This window comes from Hemicordylus capensis, chromosome 5 (genome assembly GCF_027244095.1).
Source record: "Hemicordylus capensis ecotype Gifberg chromosome 5, rHemCap1.1.pri, whole genome shotgun sequence".
In the NCBI taxonomy this organism is placed as follows: Eukaryota; Metazoa; Chordata; class Lepidosauria; order Squamata; family Cordylidae; genus Hemicordylus; species Hemicordylus capensis.
The window spans coordinates 118,206,660-118,226,371 of NC_069661.1; the positions used below are offsets into that span (position 1 = coordinate 118,206,660).

The 19,712-nt window shown below is 43.6% G+C and overlaps 1 protein-coding gene across 4 annotated transcripts in view; it reads left to right on the forward strand.

Moving 5' to 3' along the window:
- LDB2 (LIM domain binding 2) overlaps positions 1-19,712 on the forward strand; it is a 378,881-nt gene that overhangs the window by 315,369 nt on the left and 43,800 nt on the right. The window lies entirely within an intron of this gene.

The following is a 19,712-nucleotide window of genomic DNA, read 5'->3' on the forward strand; positions in this document are numbered from 1 at the left end:
CGGGCAGGTGCACGGCTGGGGGAGTCAGTCATGTGACTTGCTTCTGGGGGGCCCCCAAGGCAGTGGGCCCCCAGACAACTGTCTCCTCTTGCCCTATTATAGCTATGCCCCTGTCCATGCTTATGATTTACAATCTGTTGCCCCTGAGACACTGTTTACTTCTGCTTTAATGGGATGAGTTAGCTCCTGAAATACTCTGCTATATACTGTAACTAATTACCCCAAACATGTAGATACCCAAACAAAATTACTAAGTGTGGAGTCCAACTCTTTGTTTTTAGCATGTTTTTATACTGCACTTTGTGATATACAAAATAGAAACAATAGAATAAAATACAATCAGTGCAATCAACAGCAGCAGCAACAAAAAGCAGTAAAACCACAAAAAACCCAATTAGCAGCAATTAAAACATCAAGAAAAGCTAAGCTTATGATAATACACATATATTTCAAATAGGGATACAAAGATAGGTTGGAACAAGTCACAAAAAAGATTTGGAACACCAAGAGGGGTTTCTGTTGTGTTTGTTTCTTACGATAGGTAAGATGGCATGGATAATGGATGGTACAAATGTTATCTTTCCTGCTATTTTGACACTAGAATAGTTAGGGAAACCCATGCTTAAAATAATGTACTGGCTAAGGGAATTTACTGAGAGGAAGAAGATGCTACAGCAGAAGGAAAAGTGGTGTTAAAGGTATTAAACATAAAAGAAAAGACGATCCCAACACAAGCAGAAATAAAATCTATCACTATTTTTGAGGAAAGCTTTTATATACAGGACATTGTGAGGGCTCAGAGGTCTTAGTTTAAGTGAGCCCCAAAGGCAAGGTATATTGTGTATGAACACAAGCTGATCATAGGTGAACTCTGGCCATACAAATAGATGACCCCAGGAGCAAAATTAAGGTCAAGATTAAAGAGAATGATGGTGAAACCACAGATGAAAAGGATCTCTGAAGCATTCAATAGAAGCAGCCTGGGGAATATGGAGGTACATATTTTTTTCAAAAAGTAAAAGGATGGAAAAGAAAATTGTGAGAGAGATATGTTTTACCGTTATCCATCAATGTGAGGTTTCAGATAACACTGAATTTGCTTTACAGGAAGAGATAAATAGAAAGAACAAAGTTCTAGGTATTTCTAAGTAGGATAGAGGAAAAGGTATTGTAAAGTATAGTTAAAGAAATAATTTTTATAAATCTAGAGAAAGGTATAAACTCCATATTTTAATCCAAGCTAATGAGATTGGCAAGGATTAATATTTTTATGTTTGTGCTATGAGAAATTCGGGGGTTTAGGGTTGTTATCTATTTTTTTCATCAGTATACTGTATATGGCAGGGCTGCAGTTACAAGGCAAGACCCGACTAGAAATGCTGCCTGCCGCCCTTGCATACTGCCATGTTAAATAAGCTTCCCCTCTCTCCCACCCCCATGATACAGCATTTGCCTGAAGTGACAAACACTGTACTCAGGGAGAGATCCTCTCAGTGACTATGAACGTGGTGCCTCAGTGTTCCTAATTATGGGAGGGATCTTTTTCCAAATACAGCATTTGTCTCTTCAGACAAATGCATTATTTGTGGAGAGCAAAGGGGCTTATGTAGCACATCTAGCTGGGCTGATAAACGTTCTGCCAACATGCCAGGTTTGGGGTTACATGTGGGGGAGGGGCATTTCCTCTGCAGCCACCTGTGCCTCCTGAAACTCTCGCTGAGAGTCCCCTAACGCTCGGAGACATCGTTTTGGGAGACACAAAAGCAGACTACCCAAAGGTTATTTGTGGTCAGTCTTAATGCAACTGTGCAGGGAATCTAATAGCAGCAGTTGCATTCCATAGCAGTACAGGACTTGGCAATAACACTCTATATTCATCCCTCATGTTCCACCTCTGCCATGCTCAGTTCTCACTGAGGTTGTAAGCTTGTCAGAGTTGCATAGTTTCAGACTGGATGTGAGTGCTTACATGGATGAATGTGCCTCCATACCAAAATAAAAATATTGGCTTATAGAAAAATACAGGTCAGAGAGAAGAATTTTAGCCCAGACCTTCCACTGACAGTCTAGTTTTCTATGGTGTGTGTGTGTGTGTGTGTGTGTGTGTGTGTGTGTGTGTGTGTGTTTTAACATGGGACAGCATTCCATCATGGGAGCCCCACCTCCAGTCTGAAATTATACAATCCAGACAAGATTTATCACTTTCATGAGAACTAGGCACCAGAAAGTGTGTGTGAGTTCTAGTAGATGACTTAAACTTTGACTTTTAATTCCTTTTCAGGGCCAGCCTGGGACTTTTACACACAGCAAGCTTTATTGCGAGTTAAAGTTGTCCCCCAAAACCAACGCAAATAGTGGATTTTTTTACCCCAGATTTATATACGGCTACACTCTAATGTGCAGTGAAAACCCCAAATTGTGTGTGAACTACTCCCCGATAACTCTCAGGGACTTCAGGATAAATCTGGCCAATATGTGAATGCACCCCCTCCATTCCAGAGGAGATGAGAGTTAAAGCTGTTGGAAATTCTCTGTGGTGAGAGAATCCCTTTCTCATTATAGCAGAGTGCACAGAGGCACAACACAGTGGACATTTAGTTAAGCATGCGTGTGTGCTGAGAGTAAAGTAACTTGGAGCCAATTCATAGTTTCAAATCAATATAAACGGCATTTATTAAGGAACTCCATTCTAGATAGGAAAGTGAGGAGTTAGGATCTCTAATCTATCTATCTAGCTGGATGCAGATGGATTCTGCATCCTCTCTGCTCATATGGTGCAGGGAGAGAGGCTTGCCATGTTGCAAGGTAGGAGGCCAGGTAGGAAGAGAGAGAGGGAGGAAGTTGAATTCCTTAAGAGTAGCAATCTACATTTCAAAGGGATAGCATCAGAGCAGTGGAGAAGGGATAACCAATGTCTTGACTCTCTAGCCCTCTGACTTACTAGTCCGTCCTCCACTGTCTGAGGCAAAGAGACAGCGCAAAGTCCTTTAACTTCCAACACCCCCTCTCGATGTCTTGTGACTCAGCTCACAAGATTCATTTTCTCTCTCAGCTTTTCAAAGCGGGGTCTTGGTAGTGGCTTAGTGAGTATGTCTGCAAGCATTTCATTTGTCGGGCAGTAGATCAGCTTGATTAGTCCATCCTTCTGCAGACTTCTCACTACATGGTTCCTTACATCAATATGTTTGGTACGACTCTTTACATCTTCTTGTCTGGAGAGTTGAATGCAGCTTTGGTTGTCCTCATACACTGGTATGGGCTGTGGTACCTCTGTACCTAGGTCCTTCAGTAGTTGACACAGCCATTGTATCTCGTGACAGCCCTGTGCAGCTGATACATATTCTGCTTCAGTGGTTGATGATGCTACTATGTCTTGCTTTGTGATTGACCAGCTTATGGCTCCATCTCCATAGAAAATTATGTAACCACTGGTGGATTTCCTTTCTGTTATATCTCCACCCCAGTCTGCATCTACATATGCCTCTAGTTTTGGTTGACTGTTAGCTGGCAGCTTGAGCTTAAAGTGTGCAGTACCCTTTAGGTACCTACTGTAACAAGTCTTTTCATTGCATTCCAGTCCTTGACTGTTGGTGATGCAGTCTTTCTGCAAAGTAAGCCAACTGCTGAGCTAATATCTGGCCTAGTGAGTGTACTAATGTATAAAAGCTTACCCAATGCTTCACGATATCTATGGTTGTCAGATAGTGGCTCAGTTTGATCTTCTTGCTTTATGTAGTTCACTTCCATTGGAGTTGGTGTAGGATTCGCATTTTCCAGTCTGAGCAGGTTTATCAAGTCTGTAATTTTCTGTTCTTGGTTGATGAGGAAACTTCCATCTTTCTCTCTTTGTACTTGAATGCCCAAGTAGTGTGCAATGTTCCCAAGTCGCTTGACTTCCACTTCTCTGTTCAGATGATGCATTATTTCCTTGCTGTCATCTGGATTTTCATAGGCAAGAATCAAATCATCAACATACGCCAAAATGTAAGTCCACTTGCCATCTATGCACCTCGTGTATAGACAGGGATCCGCGTTGCTTCTTTTGAAGTTTGCTTGAAGCAGCATATCATTTAGTTTTATATTCCATGCTCTGGCAGCTTGTTTTAAACCGTAAATGCTCTTTTGCAGTTTGCATACATAGTCCTCTTTGCCTTTCTCTAAGAAACCTGGTGGTTGTTGCATGTAAATGTCCTCTTCTAGTTCACCATGCAAGAATGCAGTTTTCACGTCTAGGTGTTCAGCATGCATTCCTCTGCTAGCAGCAATACTTAACAGATTCCTTACTGTGGTATGTTTAACCACTGGTGCAAAGGTTTCATCATAATCTTCTCCATATTTCTGTGAATATCCTTTTGCTACTAATCTGGCTTTGTAGCGCTGAATCTCACCATCAGCATTATGTTTGAGTTTGAAACCCCATTTGCAGCCTATAACTTTCCTTCCTTGAGGTAACTTAGTAAAAGTCCAGGTTTTGTTTTTCTGTAGAGCCTCAAGCTCTTCAATTGCAGCTTGTTTCCACTTCTGGGCTTCTGGTTGTGGTAGCTGGGATATTTCCTCCCATGATGAAGGCTCTGATTGTTGCACCGTTCTTGCGAGGTAGGACAGTCTCGGGGCTGGAACACCTCTGTTTGAGTGCATTGATCGCCTCACCTCACCCTCTGTGGTCCCTTCCATTACCTCAGGTGCGTCTGGTGGATCACTGGGGGTCTCTGTGTTGAGTGTGGTTGGATCTGGATCTGCTGTCTCCTCCTCCTCAATTCCTCTGAGATCAGGAAGCATGATCCAGTCATCAGGGTGCTTAGTCTGGTTGCTTGCTTCAGTGTAGGCCCCCTCTGAAGGTGTAGCTCTTTCATTCTCATCAAAGTACACCGCTCTGCTTATGGTTATCCTGTTGGTGTCAGGATCCAGAATTCTGTAGCCTTTGGATTGTGCTGAGTAGCCTACAAGAATCCCTTTTGTGGCCCTAGACCCTAACTTAGTCCTTTTTTCCTTTGGGATGTATGAGTAAGTCGTGCTTCCAAAGACACGCAGGTGCGTCATGGACGGCTTATGACCATGCCAAAGTTCATATGGTGTTGTTCCTATAGGCTTTGTGTACATTCTGTTTTGTATGTATGTAGCAGTCATGATGCCTTCTCCCCAGAATTTCTGTGGGAGGTGTGCGTCAGCAAGCATGCATCTTACCATGTCCAGTAGAGTTCTGTTCTTTCTTTCTGAGATTCCATTTTGGGACGGGCAGTAAGGTACCGTGGTTTGATGCACGATTCCGTGTTCTCTCAGGAACTGCTGTGTGGCGTTGGACATATATTCTCCTCCATTGTCTGTGCGTAGGATCTTTGGCTTCCAGTCAAATTTGTTGCTTGCCATCGCCACATATTCCTTTAATTTCTCGAGCATTTGTGACTTCTCCTTTAGTAGAAAAACACACGTGTATCATGAGAAATCATCTGTTATAGTTAGAAAATATTTTTGATTACCTATGGTTGCTGGTAGTGGTCCAGATATATCACTGTGGATCAGTTCAAGGGGTCTTCCGGTCTTCCTTTCACTCTGCTTAGGAAATGGCTTGTTAACTGCTTTGGACTCAAGACAACAAACACAGTTAGTTACAATGTCACATGGTACAAAATCAATGCCATTAGCTAATCCCTTTTCCTTCATGTTCTGGATTTACTCAAAACTCCTGTGTCCTAGCCATCTATGCCACAGTTGCAAGCAGTTTTCATGCAGGCATGACTTAGCAAGGTTCATTTCATTAGGCTGGTATGCCTCAGGTCTTTCTCTGTCTGTAAATTGCTCTTCCACAATGTAAAGACCTTTGGAATTAGAGCCTACAAGGCAAACTTCTCCATTCTGGGTAACAACACATTGTCCATTTTTAATATACAGTTCTCAGCCTTGTTTCTCTAGCTTGGATATTGAAATCAAGGAGCTTGAGAAGTCAGGGATATACAAAACATCTTTAAGAAAAAATGGTTTAACAGATCCATCCAGTAATTTGCAATACAAAATTCCTCCGCCTTTCTTCTTGGCTTTAATTGTAGTATTATTGCCCAAATAAACAGTCTCTTCAGGAATATCAAACAGTTCAGTATAGAAAGCCAGATCATTTGAGATATGCACAGATGAACCAGAATCCAAATAAATGAACTTTTCATCACTTTGCATCAAATTAACATCATAATTCCTGTTCCTGTTGGAATATCTTTCTGTAAACTTGAAATCATGATTCCCATTCTCTTTAGTAAAGTCCTTTGTCTGATTCAGATCCTTTGTCTGATTCTTGGGACAGTTCGCCACCTTGTGGCCAAATTGGTTACACAGAAAACATCTAAAGGCATTACTCCCAGATTGCCTCATTTCAGGAACAGTCTCTCTGCTGGCGGTCATGTGACCTCTCTCTCTGGGCTGAGTTTCTTTGGCGGCAACGAAGCCAGATCTCTTTGTATGTAAATGTGGGGGGCCCATGCAGTTTCCTCTTGCAGCATTCCCTCCCCACCTTGGGTTTCGTCTGGAATGATCAATTGTTGCTTTAAGAGCAAAGTTACTTGCCAATTCACTTTCACAGCGTGAATTCAAAATTTTCCTCCTGCTTGCCTCTGAGGACAATGTATTGCTTTTTCAAAGCTTAGATTGGTGTGGGTTTCCAATTGGCCGATTATACTGCTATAGCTGGGGGGCATGCTTAGGAACAGAGCTTCCAGTTTCTGACTCTCTGTAAATTCCTCCCCTGCCTCTTTAAATTGGAAAAAGAAATCTTCCAAAAATCCCACAAAAGTACCACTGCCATGACTGCTCATTCCCCTCAGGCTGCTGACAGGCCTGTCCCTTGCCTGCCTGCCTCCCTCCCTCCACCAATGGCCTCAGTAGCCCCAATCAGCAGCAGTGGTCAATTGGGCCCTTCCTTGCTGCCAATAGGTGCCGCCATGGCCTCTCATTCCCCTCAGGCTGCTGACAGGCTTGGGAGTGTCCTTCTCCCTTCCTCTCCCTTCTTTTTATCTCTTTCTCCTCCACTCGCTCTTCCCCTCTTTCTTCCCCTCCCTTCTTTTTTTCTTTCATTCTCTCTCCCTTCCTGAGTTAACAGATCTTGTTCATCTTGTTTCATCATCTAATTCACACGATGGCAGCCTCCTTCTCCTGAAGGGGCTCGTCTTTCCTCCCTTACGACTCCTCTCTTTGCAGACCCCTGCCCACTATCCTTTTATAGAGAGAGATTTCTCTCCTCTACAGTCAAGAACATCTTCCAACCAGTAACAGTTGCATTCCAACTGACCTTAACCATCAAAGGCTCCTCCTCCCTATCTGCATATGGAATCCCCACTGCCCAATCACCATGGTGCTTCTGCTCTCACAGGCTCCTCTTCCCTATCTGCATATGGAATCTCCACTGCCCAGTCACCACAGTGCTTTTGCTCACAAACTCTCATGAGAGCTGCAACACACAGGATTAGCCACGAGTGCGCCTTAGAGAATTATATTATATTATATTATATTATATTATATTATATTATATTATATTATATTATATTATATTATATTATATTATATTATATTATATTATATTACTGGGCCCTCCCACCAACTCCCAGAAAGCCCAGACACTTAATGGGTATTGCGGTGGTGAAAGGGGAAGCTGTAGAACATCCGGTTCAATTGGGAGTTGGTGGTGCCTTTCCTCAGACAACAAGCAGGCTGGGAGGCCAGTCATCCAGGGCTGGGCCAGCATGGCCCAGTGGGCCCTCATCTAGTGATGACGAGGAGGGGCTGTGTGACAGCGTCGGAAGCAGAGGGCGGGACCTGTAGTGATGGCCACCCAAGAGGCAGCTGATGTAACAAGTAGGGCAGCAGCTGGACCCGTGGGGGTGGGGCAAGGGCTACAATTTCAGGACTGTCCTGGATGCAAGACACTATTTAAGGGGTGGTTGGTCGGGGATGAGGAGATCAGTAGACAGGAGTTGGCTGGCCCTAAATGCTCCTGGGGAGGAGCAACCCCTTTCGCTGCCTGGTGGAGGAGGGCTAGGGTGAATACCAACCCCCCCCTTCTGAGGCCACTGCACCCCATTCAGCAGTTGGAGGGTGAACTGGGAGAGAAAACTCCTACCTTGCGCAGCAAGCACCTTGGCAATATTATATGAAAATTGGATTTTCTCTTGTAGGATTTTGACTATAAGACTGAGGAGTAGCCAACACATGCAGCAGAATCAGATGACAGAATCCTGATGTAGTAAAGTACCTCTTCAAGCTGCTGGTGGGGGATACTGTTTTTGAATGCTCCCCTACTTTACAAAAACAAAAAAGAAAACCTCCTGTTGTATTCTGTCTAGTAGTCTTTTGTGTTTTGTGGTTTTAGAAGTTTGTCCCAGTGGCGATCCTGTAGAGCAGGGATTCTCAAACTTGGGTCCTCAGGTGTTATTGGACTTCAACTCCCATAATCCCCAGCCTCAGTGGCCTTTGGTTGGGGATTATGGGAGTTGAAGTCCAATAACACCTGAGGACCCAAGTTTGAGAATCACTGCTGTAGAGGCTATTTGGGTGGAATCAGAAAGAAAGGGAGAGTAAGGAAAAGGAGAAAAAATGCCATTGTTTGTGAATAAAGTCTTAGTTAAACCAAGTTAAGACTACTTTTGTTTATGAGGAACCCTGCTAGCTAAAAACAAAACAAAACAAGACATGGGGGGGAGGGAAGTATTAGCCATCCCACTTTCTGCTATGCTAGTTTTCTGCATGCAGGTTTTTAAAATAAACACAGAGAATATCCAAACATATGTTTTTCCCCATCTGCAGTCTAAAGTGGTAGATATTCTACCACCTCAAGACTCTGCCATCTCATTTCCACCTCATTCTGTTGTACATGTTGACCAGGCCTACTAGGAGTTCATTTGAATATATTACTATCAATGTGGAGAGTTGTCCCGCTAACATTTGGCACTAAGCACCGAGAGTATGTTTATGGCTCTAAAATCCTGCAATTTCCTTCTTTTTCCGAGGTTGACTGCTTCAGTATTACAACATTTGAAGTTTAGTTTTCTTACAGAGTTCACTCCAGCTTCTGTCGAAGTCAATGAGTATATTTTTCTCTTATACTGATATCCCCAGTTTTCATTCACTCCAAAGTCTTTTGTACCCACAAAAATCCAATTCCTTGAAATTAATTTCCTCATTCCCTTGAGCTATGTTCCCACTATGGAAATACCATACTACAGGTACAAAAAAAAAAGTTTTTTTTATTGTGCATTTTATTTGGTTTTATTTTTTTGTAGCATGGTGAAAATGATTTCGATTTAGTCATAGATTCTAGTTCTTGGGAGAGCCCAAAGGAATTAATATCAGCCTTGAGGATCCGACTGGAAGAAAATAACAGGGTTTTATAGCAAATGAGGGAAGCTTCATCTTATTAATCATCTAGGCCAAGAAAACAGATTAAAAACAAGAAAGAAAACATAGAGGGCTGCTTTAATTAAAGTTCTAAAGGCTATTTCTGCTGTATATCAGACTATTTCCCATAAAATATTTATGAAAGACATTAAGCAACTCCTGCAGTCATCCCATCTCTGGATCTGATTTTATTGTATCTCAAAAACAAGGAAGCTGTTCTCACGATGTGGGAAAACTGGGCTGGGCTCCCCATCAACAGCTGCTAACCCACCAAAGTAACCCTCCCCTTAAACAAGGTGAGCAAAGCAACCCTGTTTTCAAGATCGTGAGACACTCTGGATCCTCACCACAGCGACTCACGTGTAGACCCCCAAACAGAAGGCTACAACAAGCCTCCTGCCCTCAGGGGTCTCCCCAGAATGCCCCGTGCACTTGCGCCCAGCATCCTGGGACTTCCGGGGACCAGATGGCCCCCGATCCACGCTGCCCCTACCAGCTCCATGACAGAGCCGGTAATCGTGTGGGTGGCCAATCCAGCCACCCAGGGCTGAGAGCCTGCTCAGCCTGCTCATGTGTTTAGGCTCTACACACGGGTTGTGTGTAGAGCCTCAAGGAATGGTTGGTCCCAATCAGCAGTTCCCTAGAAAACCTCTTATAAAAAGTACTAGAATAGGCATATCAAACATGAGGTTACCAGGTCTCAGGGTTTCAACTAAAGCGCTGGTGGTTTAGGGCCTCCTCCTGCTCTGTATCTCCAAGGAAGGGAGTGAAATCCCAGGCTTACGGGACAGAAGCAAGAGCTTTGTGCAGCTTAGCTTGGTGGGAGTTCTTGCTGTTAGCTGAGTCCCCATCTTCTCAAGCCCTACTCTTAGGCCTTCAGCACAGCCAGGCTGTCCCCAGTGTACAGCAATACAGTTTGAAAACAGCAACAATAATAAAACAATGCAATAAAAATAGTATAGCAGCAGGATGTTCAGCATTAAAACACAGCAGCGATGGTACATTTGGTAAGAAAATTTCAATGGTACATTCTGGTAGGAAAATTTCAGTGGAAAAATGGAGTGGAGGAAAAAAATCGAACACCCTTTACCTCCATATCCTAATCTAGATTAGGCCTCTTTGTGGTTGCTGTTCTAAGGTTAAAAACAAACAAACAATTTAGACAATGGCATGTTTAAAGTCATGTCTTGTTTGTTCCTTTCACTTTGGTGGCTTCTACTTGCCTGGCACATTCCAAACTTTTAGATAGTGGGTTACACATTGTCCTGTTGTAAAGTATAGTAACTGACAGGCCCAAATTATTGTGATAAAACCTAGGCACGCAGCCGAGACATATGCATGTATAACCTCCCTAGGAAGCCTGAATTTACTAGCCTTTGTTGAGAGATGTTTGAGGTATCATTGCTAGGTTTGATAAGAGCTGTTAGTGAATAGAGGTTTTCAGTCAGAAACAGTGTGTGGGTCATTCTTGTTGCCAACATGACTGAAAGAGATACGAAAACATGCAAAAATACATTTGTATGATTCCCTTTATGATGCAGATAAGACGTGTGTAGGTCACACAGAAATGCAAATATATATTTGAAAAGAAATAACGCATTTTGTACTTATTGAATTGTATTGCTAGATGCATTTTTGTACTGTGGTACATTTCTCTTTTCATATGCAATTTTATAACTTCATGGGAAAAGAAATGTCAGTGTTGGATTTGCAAATGTTTAATGCCAAGAGCAAATCCTGCTGGATGTTTGTCTACACAATCCACATTGAAATGATTAGGAGTTGCCCAAGAGCACTACTGTTCTTTTTCACTGTTCTCGTTCATTTCAGTGGGGCTTAGAATAACTTCGAGATTGTGGCCAAAACTTGCCTGCGCAGATTAATGTTGAAACAACCTTCCTATATTTAGTAGCATCTCAAAAACTCACAATCACACATTTCTCCTCCCCACTGCCACCACACACACACACACACACACAAACAAACAAACTAAAGGGTATTTTCACAGATGACACTGAGAGGCTATTCCTACGATCAGCCGAAATCGGGCTAAGGGAGCCTAGCCTGGTTTCGGCTGATCGTGGGAGCCACCGGGCTCACAGGCGAGCCTAGTTGCCTCCTGGCGGCTAACTCACCAAACAACCCCTCCCTTAAACCAGGTTTGCAGAGCGAGCACTCCGCAAACCCAGTTTTTTTTTAACCGTGAGTAACCATGGCGTGGCTCCGCCTCCTGGCTCTGGGGGTCTCTCTAGTATGCCCTGTGCACTTGTGCAGGGTATACTGGAGCTTCCGGGGGCCATTCGGCCCCCGATCCTCCCAGCCCCCGCCAGCTCCGTCACGGAGCTGGCAGTTGTGTGGGCGGCCACTGCAGCCACCCAGAACAGACTGGCTGGTCGTTTGCAAGTCTTTAGTCTTTAGATTGGGCGACCATTAACCACCTCTGAAGTGTTGTTGTTTTTAAATATTGCTGTTATGCTTTTATTAAATTGTATTATTTTACCATGTTTTTATAATGTGCTTTTTAAGATTATTGTATATTGTCCTGGAGTTATGTGATGCAGATCACATAATGGAGTCATGTGATATTTTTGCATAAAAACGCAAAACATAAAACATTTTTGTAAAAAGTTACTTCAGGAATTTTTATCAAATGATCCTAAAAGTGTGTTTGAGCTCAACTTGTACTATTTCTGTACACCTGTAAGTTAAATGTTGTTACTGAGAGTCATTCAAATGTAATCTTTAGTTACTGAAGGGCTAACATTCACATTCCAAATGCAGGAAATACAAAAATACTCAGAGGCTCTTCTCACAATCATGGAGAAGAGCCTCTGTGGGGTTTGCGAGGTGCAGAAGCCGTACACCCACACTACCTGCACTGCGAGGATCAGCTCCCAGCAGCACAGGTAAACAGAACCCGGGACTTGTTATCCCAGCCTCTGCACAAGGCACTTCATGATGACATCTGAGGGGGCCCTGCTCCGGGTGCTGACAATGAGGGAGGCCCGGCTGTCGTGCACTCAGGACAGGGCCTTCTCTGTTGCTGCTCCTAGACTCTGGAATGCTCTCTCAGTGGCTGTTCGTTCCTCAGACTCCATCACGGCTTTTAGGAAGCTTTTAAAGACTTGGCTTTTTACCCAGGCTTTTGCATAATCATTTTTACTGCTGCTTCTGTGTGTTTTTATCTGTTGTATTGTTTTTATGCCTATTTTATATGTTTTTAGCTTGATGTTTTTATTGCTTGATGTTTTTATTGTTTTTATTGTATGTTTTAATTTTTGTAAACCACCTTGGGGTTTTCTTTTAACGAAAGGCAGTATAGAAATGTATAAATAAATAAATAAATAAATAAATAAATAAATAAATAAATAAAATCATGCTGCCTTAGCAGAGTCCCCCATCAGACAGGTGCTCTAGGCTAGGAATGTGCACAAATTAGTTCATGCACTCCGGGGAGGGCAGGGGGTTGCTTTAAGGAACTAGGAAGGCACTGCCTACCTGTCAGCTCCTGCTCCACCACTTTCCCCCCACCAGCACTCTCCAAAAATGTGGGCACACTGGGCTGCCGAATTCCTTTTTGCAGCCCCAATCAGCGTCACCACACTCATGGCCCACACACACGGCATGCATGCACGCCAACTATGAGCATGGCAATGCTGATTGGAGCTGCAAGCAGAATGCTGCAGCTCAGCGTCCCCACTTTTTTGGAGAGTGCTGGTGGGGGGTGGGAAGGTGGGGCAGGGGCTGACAGATAGGCAGTGCCTTCTGTGTCCCTTAAAGCAATCCCTTGCCCTTTGAACGCCAGCAGTTTGAACGCCAGCAGACTGAACCCGTTCAGCGCTCCAAGAAGGAAGCGCCAAACTGGTTCTGTCTACTGTAGGCACCCGTCTCTGTGTTTCCTCAGTTCCTCGGAGCCAAGGAGACACACGGGCCTGGCAGCTGGGTTAAGGGAGCGCTTGCTCCCTTAACCTTGGCTAAGAGCTGGGCTCAGAAGCAGAGTTAGGCTGGGTGGGAGCAATGGGATCTGCATGGATCCCAGCGCTCCACACGAGCAGCCTAGCCCAGGCTACCTCAAATCTACCACCTGTGGTGAGCCTTTCCCATGTCTAATGGTAGGGCTAGCTGTGAACACCAGGAAGAGGCGTCCACAACCCATGCGACAAACCAAAAGCCCCCTCATTTTCTTTTCTTTTTTTAACGTTAGCTCATCCTATCTCATTCTGAAGGATTATTAGCAGTTGAATTGTAGGCCAACGTACCTCTGAGAGAGAAGAGATTAAAAATTCATGGACCTGAAAGGCAACAAAAGCGAAACACAGCGAGAGGAGTTGAACTGCAGCCACTGCAAATATTCTGCTGTGCTCTCTTATGCTTCTCCTGAGGTACCAATAATGCAAACAACAAGTTTTCTCTGATTTTAGTGGGAGTTATGCTCAATATATTTAAAGTGGTAAGCAATGTAGGACCAGGACCAGCCCTAGTTGTTAAGCATGACTCCACCAGAGACACCTGCAAATTTCTCCACCACCCAAGGTCTGGGAATGACACATCTGGCCATTCTGAGGTTTTGGTTTGGGGTGTTGTTGTTTTTAATGGTAGCCCCTAGGAAGCAGCTGCAGAAACTAGCTCTGACTGATGTATAAGGAAAGATGTTCTGGCCTTGACTCCTCCAAGCTTCTTGCTTGCTTCAGATTCCTCCATCTTCTACAGAATGTGAAAGAAACTAGGGATGTGCAAACAGGTTTGAATCCAAATCTGTTCGAAGTTGAACTGGTACAGTTTGACGGCTTGCTTTTGAACCGAACCCCATCCCCACCCACCGTTTGGCTCAACATCGGACCAAACCCACACACACACACCCACACACACATGGATGCATTTGGGGGGGTTTGCAAATTTTTTTATTTTAGACTTACCCTCTCTGGGGGGCTTCTCCTAGGGCATGTGGGGGGGTCATGGAGGTTCCCCCTCACCCCGCTGGCCTTCCTTGTGTCAAAAAGCACCCGGTTTGGGTGGCCTTTGGCTATTTCTGGGCCTTTCCCTTGTCACGGCAGCCTACACAATACAGGGCACAAAGACAGATGCTGCTTTACCATGCGCATAATTTTAGAGAGAGACTTGGCAGGGGAAATTGGCAGGGCGGGGGCTGGCAGGTAGGCAGCGCCTCCCCTGCTCCTTAAAGGAACCCCCTGCACTCCCGGCAGTGCACAGAACCAGTTCTTTGTGCAACCTTATATACTAGTAGTGATAGGCAGGCGCCTCGCACTGCATACAATATGAGCAGTGAAATGGAGTTAAGGGAGTGAGCACTCCCTTAGCCTCATTTAAGAGGGTGGCTGTGCATGCGGGTTTGCTGCCACACTGCCACCAGCTGCTGTGGCTTCACCCATGCAGGCAAGAGCAGGCCTGGCTGCCATAGCCCGCCCTTGGCTGTGCACGTGAACAGCCTCAATGTATGGCTAATCTTGATTTTAAGGTGCAAAAATACAATAGATGTTTCACAGGCCTAAAAGCAACACAGCAGAGGATGTGAGGGGCTTAAAGACAATGCATACTTTCCCCCCTAAAAGGCAGGTGTTTTTTTTTTTTTTCCCCATACAGAGAGAACTCCAGAAAGAGGAGAAAATGTTTTATTGGCTTCTTTGAAACAATGCCATTAGCTGTACAGTATGAATAAACCTTTCAAATAAAAAGAACAGAACCGTCTATTTCCCTAAAGAGAGAATCAGAAAGTAGTGGCAAATCATAGCAGCAATACATGGAGGGAACGATAGAAGTAAGGTCTTCAGTCCATGGCAACAGAACTGGTCAGTAACTAGGGATGGAGCAACAACAAGCACAGAGTTCTATAAAGTTAGCTATTTGGGACATTTTAAACGCACTTTTCTCACTGAGATTTGAAGTGTACCATAAAATAATCAACAGTTAGGTTCCAGGTAGCTATCACGGCTGATAGCTATCTTCCATGGGTCCTGCATGAATCTGACTAATCCCCTTTTAGAAGTGTGTAAGCCGATGGCTGCCATCACCATGTTGTGAGGCAGTGAAATCTGTGAGCATTTCCAGACAGCAGGCTTTGCCACGGGTTTACTGCGAGTTTGAATTTGCCCCCCAAAATCTACGCAAAAATTGATTTTTTTAACTCCAGACATAAATCGAGCTCCACTCCAGTGCGCAATGAAAAATCCAAATCATGCATGAAACTCACACATATAACCCACCCCTGATAGCTTGCAGGGACTTTGGGGTAAATCTGGCCAATATGTGAATGCACACCTCTATTCCAGAGGAGCTAAAAGCCCCATCTGGAAATGCACCAAGTGAATTATGCATTGTATGAAGAAGTACTGCCAATCAATTTCATTGGGTAACTTCAAGCCTTAGTGTTATGAAAGAGGGAGAAAATGAATCTCTGTTGTCTTTCCTCCGCACCAGGGGTTCTCAGCAGGAGGTACTAGCACCCTTAGTGGTACTTGAAGGGCTCCCAGAGGGTATTCGAAGCCCTTCTGCCTCCCTACACTGCTCATAAGCACTCTTATTGAAATTAATGGGACAGGTTTACTTCAAGTGGGAGTAACTTCAAAACATTTCAGTGGGAATAGTCATGAATAACCTTGTCTGGGTGTAAGCCAGTGACTGGAGTAGTCTGTCTCATAACTGTACTGTTTACATTTGCCTACATCTTAAGTGGTGCAGCAGGGAAATGCTTGACTAACAAGCAGAAAAATGCCGGTTCAAATCCCCGCTGGTACTATATTGGGCAGAAGCAATATAGGAAGTAGGGTTGTGTGCTTTGTTTTGTTTTCTGTTTCGGTTTGTACCAAATCCGAATCAACCCCATTTTGTATTTTGTCCAAAATTAAGCCTTCCGAATCACCCCAGTTTTGTTTTGTATCCGAATTAATCCGAATCCACATTAATTCAGATTTTAAAAATGGGTCACATGGTCAAAAGAGTTGGTGGGGGTTATAGTGCCCAATGAGTGGAAGCTACCACAAAAATTTCAACTGAATTGGGCAAACTGCTAATTTTTGGTGAATTTTTGTAGTTTGCGTGTCTCAGATTTTCCTCATAGGGTATAATGGAGGTTTCTGCAGTCCCATAACTCCACTTGAGGGGCACTGGAGTGGCTCAGAGCAAGTGGTGGTGTAGTGCACATAGGGTGCCAACCACACACATGGATTGCCAACTCATGAAGTACAGGGTTTTGTTGTTCTAGAGGTGTTCTGAGAGTTGATTCTCTAGTAGCATATGAGAGTAGATTTATGGTTTTTCATTTTAAAAATCTCATTTGCTACCAGATAATCTAAACTCTCAACACCTCAGAAACAACAGAATAACATGTTGAAAGATGAACTGGAATTAACATTGATATGCAGAAAACTAATAAAAATAAAGTGGGGGGGGGGAGAAAATCTCATATGCTACCAGAAAAACTACACTCAGAACACCTCAGAAACAACAGAACCCAGTTCCCCATGGGTTAGCAGCCCATGGGGGTGGTTGGCACCCTCTATGCACTACACCACCACTCGCTCTGGGCCACCCCAGTGCCCCCAGATGGAGTTATGGAGCTACTGAAACCTCCATTATTCCATATGGGGGAAAAAAATCTTAAAGACGCGTAAACCTCAAAAATTCCTAAGAAATCAGCCCTTTGCCCTATTTGGAATCTGGGTACACCACCCCTTGGGGCACTGCCACCCAACCCACTGTTTTGCCCCTGAAGAGCCTCATAAACAAGTTGAAAGAGTGAAGAATGATGAACAACAATGACACTTAATTTTTGGTAGTTATTTGAGAATTTTGCAGTAGGTAGGAGCCTGTCCCTGTGGCACTAGCACAGCAGCACAACCCATTTGTGGATACAAGCAATCTTTCAATTAAAAGTGCTCCCTCCCCATGGAACAGTGACCACAGGTCACTTGAGATAGCAAGATAGAACAATGACCTGCCTTGGTACTATGGAACAGCTTCAAATGTTCAAAGGTTGGGACCCCTGCTTCACACCACGCTTAATTGTAAGTTCTGTATCATGTTCCCGTAATCATCTTTTTTTGTAAACAAAAGAGCCCCTAATGCTTCCTTCTTTCTTGTTGGGAATATGCTCCAACCTCCTGACCAGTTTAGTGTTGTCCTTTCTGATTCTATCATATCCGTTTCATTATGGATCCCCTAAAACTGAACACAGTATTTCCAAATGTGGCTGTACCATAGATTTATATACTAACATTATGCAACTTGTCATTTTATTTGAATCTTTTTCCTCCTAATTCCGAATATGGAGTACTTTTTTTATTGCTGCTACAAACTGAACTGACATTTCTATTGAGCCCAAGATTTCTTTCCTGAATAGACACCATGATTTAAGTTCCTATCAGTGAATACATGAAGTTAGACTTTGTTTTGTCCTCATGTCCAGCACTTACATACACTGAATTTCATGTGCTATTTTCTTGACTATCCATTATTGCTGGTTTTTCTTTCTTATTTCTCTCTCTCTCCTCTCCCTCTCCTTCTGCCTCATACAGTACTGCAGAAATATGTTGTTTTCCAGCTTATTGTTATAAGGTGGTATCAGAGAAGATAAATTGAGCTACACCTACAGATTTGATTCATATGGGCTTTGTATGTTCTTCTGGTTCAACAGCCAGTCTTGAAGTACTTCAGGGAATTTTTCCACCCACTTTGCTAACACTCTGCCCAGGGTCAGGACATAGCATTCATCAAAATAGCATATCTGGAAGAGGAAGAAGAAAAAACTACAACCTAAGGAAAATGCACTTTTTCCCCCATGCTGCAAGATCTATACTTGCTCCTCCACCTCACTTAATGGTTTATCTTTTTTTTATTTTTAATGACAACTAAAATAAGCAAATAGCAGCTGGTGCCTGCCAGTGCTTTCCCTGATGGTTGTGTGCAAGTGGCAATTTGACAGATTCATTTGGATGTGGTTGCTGCCATACCAAATGCATCAATTGAAATGGGATGGAGAATGAAGGGTAACTAAATGGTCAACAGGATAAATATTGAGTTGCTTCAGACGTTACGTGGAACCTTCATAACCGTGGTCCCAATTACAAATATGGGACAGGTTCACCTGTAACAAGCTCCCACTCAATTGTGCGAGTTCTCTGGACCTTCTCAGGTCCTTACAGAAGGCAATGGAGCTATTAATGTGCTCCTCCCATCTCCCAGCTGCAGTCTTGCACCAAGCAGTGTTAATTATTTCAACCCACTTCTACACCAGCAGAAAGCATCACTAATGCCTGTTGGGGAAGCTCAGAGACATTGAATGGAGCCAGAAGGGGGAGTGAAGTAACTGAAGGACAGTATTAACTATGAATCCGTGATCTGGGTTTAAATGGTGGGAGTAGATAGGCAAAAGAGAGCACAGTTTGAAGGTAGAAGAAAGTCAGTCTGACAGGAATTGCATACCTGAGTAAAAGGGAAGCAGACTGAAATGACACAAGGAGAAAGCGGATGCTGGGGAATATTTCCTATGGATGCAGCATTACTGGGGGGAGGGGTGGGATTTTAGGGTAGGACTATCCTGAGATTTTAGAGCTGGGGGGAGGAAAGAGGAGGTAAAGTTTGGAGAATGGCATTTCCTGGTGGCCCGTGAACATGAAGAACGTTAATTCATGAATGCTCACACTGCATGTTTCTTGGGCTTTTGTAAGCAGTGACTCTGCAGAACTAGCTGAAAAGTCTCTCAAATGTTCCCTCCTAGAAACACCTCACATAAGTCTCCCCTTTTAAGGGAGAGCAGGAAGGCACTCTACAGGCTAACAGGCACAATTTTTTTTAAAAAAAAAAGGCTGTTCAGCTCTGCTCTTGCTTGTGAATAGTAAAGTAGAAGACAAAATTGTGAGAAAGTTTATGTTGGGAAATGAATTTCAGCACATCCTGTAATGTCCAGCTCTCTGCTGTAACAGAAAGTTGCTGCAGGACTCCTGCTCTGGCAGGAATGAGAGTATTTGGAAGGGCAGGGTGGATTTGAATTGTCTTTGCTACGAATGTCTTGGTAAAAAAGAAAGGTGAATCTTGCAGCAACTTTGTATCTTCGCAAAGATTGGAGAGATGACATAAGAAGTTGCAAGGCAGATGGGGGGAGTTGAGCTGGCATTAGTGAGAAACGCTTGTAGCCTAGAGCCAGGGTGCTGCAACAGAGTAAAATGCTTCAGCTTGGCAGGGTCATATTGAAAATGATCCCCAGAAAACTCATACAACAGGAAAATACAGCTATTTTTCTGCAATGGACTTGCAACATTGTAGCACTGTAACGCACAAATAAAATCAAAAATAAGGCTCTGGAAATGTGAACAGCACCTTGC